A 6,346-nucleotide genomic window follows, 5' to 3' on the forward strand; every position below is an offset into this window, starting at 1 on the left:
CACACACTGAGCTTCTCGCTCACACACACTCTCTCTCTGTCTCTCTCTCTCTCTCTCTCACACGTTTGTCCTCCCTCTCTCACTCTCTTCCTCTCATTCACTGACTCACTCTCACTCTCTCTCTCTCTCTCTCTTCACTCTGTTCTCAGCCCTCTTGCTGTGCAAGCCTGACGGGGAAGCTCGGGCTCTGGGTGGCCCTCCGGGTCCTAGTGCCTGCAGTGTTAACTGAAAGAATGTCATTGTTTCTCATTCTCTCTCTCTCTCCCTCCGTCCCTCCCTCTCTCTCCCTCCACGGCACCTTCAGTGAGCACGTGCGGCAGGCTCAGCATCCACAGTGCCTTCTCTGATGCCTTCTCTAGTCAACATCACAAATATCTGAAGCTGACAGCTAACACGTTCCTGCAGCCTAAAGATGCGTATGTTATCTCATTAAATCCCCTTTCATATCGAAAGTGCAACTAAATGTACAACTAAACTCTCAAGCAAGGACTTAATCATTTTGCACATTAATGGAAAAAAAATAAATATTATTTTTTCTGATCTATAAATACCTGGAGTAATAAAGTGCTGTCATGTTGGAAAATGACTGCTCTGCACGATCACTTTGGAAGTTAATTAGGCTTCTCCGCTCCTTGAGAGCACCCGGAGTGCAATTAGACAGACACCCCTGGAGAAGAAGACCCACGAAAACAGCACTGCGCTGGGAGAAGCAATACACAGAGAAAATCAGCATTTCCATACACCAACTGGAAAAGTGAACACAGACACGCTTTGAGCTACGCTCAGCTTCACAATGCAAAACATGGTGCGGCCGGCACCAAGGCATGCTGTAGCTGACCTTACATCTGCTTACACAGAGGACAGCATTCTGTAGAAATGTGGATGGATACTCTGTTATTTCACTCAGTCAAGGAAGTACGTTTTTGTTGAGCATATTTAACATGTGATATGCTGTAGCCTTTTTCGTGCTTAGTAACAGCGGTTGGTGGGGATGCTGCCTGTGGACATCTGGACGAAACTGCCAGAGCTCTGGATTCTTCCTCAGGGGGACAGAGGGAGTGAGGAGAGCAGAGGACAGCCATCCACACACCCCCTTATGTACACACACACACACACACACACATACACACACAGAGAGAAAAAAACACACACAGGCTCCATCACTACCACATCTTATGGGACGAGCATCCCTGGGGACCTGCAGCAGAGCTGGAGATTTCTCTCTCTCTCTCTCTCTCTCTCTCTCTCTCTCTCTCTCTCTCTCTCTCTCTCTCTCCCCTCTCCTTCCCTCTATCTCCCTCTCTCTGCGTCCAGGCCAGACGCTTGGCTCTGACAGCCGTGTGCTGGAGCAGGGGGATGAATCATTGGACACACGTCCCCAGTCCCCATGCGTGGGAGAGAGGGAGCAAGAGAGAGAGAGGGAGAGGAAAAGAGTGGAGGGTTTGTGAATGTCTGTGTGAGAGAGAGAGAGAAGCGACAGAGAAAGAGGGAGAGGGAGGAAGAGAGAGAGACGGAGACACAGAGAGAGAGAGAGAGAGAGAGGGAGAGAGAGAGAGAGAGAGAGAGAGAGAGAGGGAGAGAGAGAGAGAGAGAGAGAGAGGGGAGGAGAGAGAGAGGGGAGAGAGACACAGAGAGAGAGAAAGACACAGAGAGGAGAGAGGGAGAGAGAGAGAGAGAGAGAGGGAGAGAGGAGAGAGAGAGAGAGAGAGAGAGAGGAGAGAGACACAGAGAGAGAAAGACACAGAGAGAGAGGAGAGATGGAGAGAGAGAGGGAGAGACACACAGAGAGAGAGAGAGAGAGAGAGAGAGAGAGAGAGGGAGAGAGGCAGCTAGGTCTCTGGGGAGGGGAGCGCTGCAGGTAACACACATGCTGTTCTTTTCCCCAGGCCAGGGGTCACAGTGGAACTACAGCAGCATTAAAAAACAATCTGCAGCATGCTGCATCACATCCTCCAGCACACACACACACACACACACACACACACACAAATATGCACGCACGCACGCACACACACACACACACACACACATGCACGCACACATGCCACACACACATATGCATGCTCGCATGCCACACATACACACAAAATCATCCCCCAACACACACCCACCCACGTATGCACGCACGCACGCATGCACACACACACACACACACACACACACACACACACACACACACACAAACATGCACACATTCACAGACACACAAATTGATAAATAATTAAACATAACAATAACAATGAACTAATTAATTAATTTCCATAAACTACCATTTGTTTGGGGACAAACCTTGTGTCATTATAGGCTCAACATGTAACAGCAATCTGCAATTCTGCATGAAACCTCTGACCAGAGATTTGAAACACCAAAATCCTATCTAGAATCAGCCCATTCAGACGTGCAGGTAATTAGGACTAAGTGATAACAGATCGCGGGATGTACGTGAGTCTTTGAAGGTTTGGATGAGTTTAAATGAGTGTAAATGTGTTTGTGAATGTGAGAGGCCCGAAGGCCAACGGTCCAGCCCCAGGCTCTGCCTGTTCCCTCGGTGACGGTGTTACCGTGCCAACGACTCTCTCTCTCTCTCTCTCTCTCTCCACATGACAGATGAGAGTCGAGCCGGAGAGACAGAGAGAGCAGAGAATGATGGAGAGAGTGACAGAGGGAAGGAGAAAACGAGTGCGGGAGCCCGGGAGACAGAGAAAGGGGGATTAATAAATAGACAAAAAGAAGAAGGAGAAAAAACAGACAAAGATGGAGGGAACAAGGAGAAGAGAGAAGGATGAAGAGAGAGGGGGGGCAGAGACAGAAGAGAGCAAAGAAGAGAGAGACAAAGAGACAGAAGAGAAGGAGCGAGAGAAAGACAGATAGAGACAGAAGAGAAGGAAGGAGAAAGAGACAGATAAAGAGAAGAGAAGGAGAGAGAGACAGATAGAGACAGAGAGAGACATCAGTCCTGTGGAGAGCTTTTTGTGTCGGGCAAAAATGAGTCATGAAATCCGTCATGGGTCCAGTGAGGAACGACGCACAGGCTTCCATTTTCACTCAAACAATCCATAATTGGCAGCTCTGTAGCCCTGGAGGAAGCGAAGCAGTCAAGGCTAAGTGATCGAGCACACCCAGGTAAGTAAACGACTCACGACAATGAGACATCAATTAGCACAATTACCCAGCAGAATAAAACAGTTAATCTGAACCCTTCCTCAAGAGCGTGTTTTCACTGATACCCTGACAGCACACGCACACAGTGCAGCATCTGTTTTTTGAAAGGCAGAGGCAAAACAAAGGAGGAGAGAGAGAGAGAGAGAGAGAGAGAGAGAGAGAGAGAGAGAGAGAGAAATGACTGTCACCTGACTGTCAATTCAAGGCCAATTCAATCGCTGGTCTTTTTTTTTACTGTAAAAGGGATCTGAACAGGGGGGACACTCCATGAATCTCACATCACAAAAGCACAAGTGGCAAGGTTCATTTCCGGAAGCTTCCCCGCTCTTTAAACAGCCGGGCGAGCATAAAAGCAATGGATGTGCGGAGCTCAGTCTTTAAGGAGATTCAGAAAACAATGACCCACATAATAAAGTGATGTGGAACAAATTCCCCTGCAACACAAAGGCACGACACAGCTGACGGGGATGAAAGGTGTGTGTGTACTGTATGTGTGTGTGTGTGTGTGTGTGTTGGGGGGGGGGGATTCAAGACTGCGCACAAAGAGAAAAACATTAAAAAGCAAAATCAATAAGGTTACCAGAGAAACAGCACAGTGACTTTGAGGGACTGGGAAAGGGGGTTAGTCCACAGCCAGAGCCCTCTGATGATACTGACAAAAGGCTGCGGGTACCAATGCGGCGATTTCGCTAACGGACATACGAGGACATCCCCCTGACCTGTTGATCCCCCACGCCCCCTCGCCCTCCACACGAGGACTTCCTCTTCAGTTAAACAGGTGCTTTACTGTACCAGCCTCGAGTCTTAAAATAACCTGCTGAGACCACATGCAGAGGAGATCATTACTTAATAACTGAAGCTAAACAAATTAAATAGGGGCATAATGCCTTACTTTCTTACATTTCGTAACACATTTCATCTCTGTGCATATCGTACTTAAGAATATGGAATGGCATGAAACAGCATGTTCACTATGCAACAACTCACACACACACACACACACACACATGGATGCACACGGAATCTCATTTCCAGCACCCTGAGAAATCACTAATAACCGCGGCGCTGTTCGCCGTATTCACCAGTGAAATAAATCAGAGATATGAGGCCCATAGTGAAATTGCTTCCTTCCACTTTTACGAGGAAAAGTCAGACACTTAGTATTCCGAGCTCATGTTGAATGCTTTATACGGTGGCAACGTGGCAATAAACCAGCGGCGGGCATGAGATCCTGCCCCCGCCTCCCCCTTCTCTGCCCTGCCGGGGCAATTACCACAGCGCTTTCTGTCCCTTCACATTCGATTGAAAAACAAAGCACAGATGGTCTTTATCATCCACTCATTTGTATTTTTTTTGCCTGGGGTCTTTAGTTGAATTAGTGTTGCATGATTCTGGTGCAAAAGTGCAATCAGCGGATTAGGAATATGCATTTTTCAGATGCCTGTCCAAAGCGCTTTCAAGGCTTTTGTGTTGAATGAAATATGAATGGGCTTGCGCTTGTGAGAAGCTTGACGAGGGACTAGAGAGATGACGCTTGAGAAGCCTGACGAGGGACTAGAGAGATGCTCCTCTTAATTAGTCTGTTAATTAACGCTTTCCCAATCAGGTTAGAACATTACTGATTACATGATGTAAATTCACCTGACAGCACACGAGTTTGATTTGCCGTTAAAACAATCTGTTTCCTTAGCCTCTATAAATGACTATATTACTAGAGATTGTTATTGTTTATGTTGACATCACTTGTTGGAACACTGGACACTGGACCTGCACACTGTGCTTCTTCACACCTGAACACTATGCTTCACACCTGGACACCGTGCTTCACACCTGAACAATGTGCTTCACACCTGGACACTGTGCCTCTTCGTACTGTCCTTCCCATTTTGACAGAAAGTGCTAGAATCCATTAGAGTGCCCAAGGGGGTGTGCAGATGGGTTGAGACACGGGAGAGAGAGAGAGAGAGAGAATAAACGTGTGAGTTTTTATTATGATGATAAAGAGGAGCGTGATCATAAAGTCATACATGTTGTGGGACTCGGCAGACAGCAGCCATTAGAATAATCTATTGGAGCCAGCCTGGGAAAGTTAATTGGCACCAAAGCACTGGAGAGTTTGTGTCTGTTTGGAGCGTTTTATGTGTGGTGTGTGTTTCTAAGTGTGTGTGTGTGTGTGTTTAGAGTGTTTCTGCTTTGTATGCTTTTGGGAGTATTACTGTGTGTGTGCGTGTATGTCTGTGTGGTGTATGTGGTGTACAAGCGTGTTTTCTGAATGTCACTGTGCAATGTATAAGCATATGTGTGTGTGTGTGTGTGTGTGCATCACTGAGGTGTGCATGTGTGTGTATGTGCGCACCACTGTGGTGTGCATGTGTGTGTATGTGTGTATATTAGCAGAGTGATTGTTTTTCACTGGTGGCGGAAGTGTGTGCGGTGAGCAGCGGAACAGTGTGATGGATCTGCGGCACCCAAGCGTCCGCCTGTTGAAAAATCAATCACCGTAATGGCCGCCACTTCCGCCGCCGTCCCCCCACCACGCGCGCCGTGCCACACCGCACCGCGCCACACCGCACCGCGCCGCACTGCACCGCGCCACATCACACCACGCCACACTGTGCCGAGGCACCTAGCGCCGGCTACTTTAATGCGATATGCAAGCAGTAAAAAGCCTCCGCAGTTCTCGGCAAATAAAAGGAGACACTCCTCACGCATGCCCCTCGTACGCCGGCTCCACTGGAAACCCTTGTCACCATCCATCAGCTCATCCATCTCCTGGGGACTTAACATACAGTCCCATTTCAGCATCTGTGTGTGTGTATGTGTGTATGTGTGTGTGTGTGTGTGTGTGTGTGTGAGTGCACGTGTGTGGATGCGCAAGCTTCAAGAGAATAGACTCCATTAATAAAGAATCTGTGGAATTCTCTCATTGGATGACACCTAAAAGGATGTTTTCCTTACCAGCACACACACACACACACACACATACACACACACAGAGTACTATCAATCCACTCCCCCACAAAGTCAAAGTCAAATTCAGCTTTATTGTCGATTTCTTCACATGTTCCAGACATACAAAGAGATCGAAATTACGTTTCTCACTATCCCACGGTGAAGACAAGACATATTTTACCATTTAAGTCCACAGACAAACATAACATTCAAGTAAACAAAAAAGTAAGTA

The 6,346-nt window shown here is 47.6% G+C and overlaps 1 protein-coding gene across 1 annotated transcript in view; it reads right to left on the reverse strand.

Moving 5' to 3' along the window:
- foxn3 (forkhead box N3) overlaps window positions 1-149 on the reverse strand; it is a 111,758-nt gene extending 111,609 nt beyond the window's left edge. Inside the window, exon 1 of the mRNA XM_048270823.1 lies at window positions 1-149. This exon is cut by the window's left edge and continues 194 nt beyond it. The gene's annotated coding sequence lies outside the window, so the exon portion shown is untranslated.
- Between the last annotated feature and the right edge of the window lie 6,197 nt (window positions 150-6,346).

The sequence above is a fragment of the Alosa alosa genome, chromosome 19 (genome assembly GCF_017589495.1).
Source record: "Alosa alosa isolate M-15738 ecotype Scorff River chromosome 19, AALO_Geno_1.1, whole genome shotgun sequence".
Taxonomy (NCBI): domain Eukaryota; kingdom Metazoa; phylum Chordata; class Actinopteri; order Clupeiformes; family Clupeidae; genus Alosa; species Alosa alosa.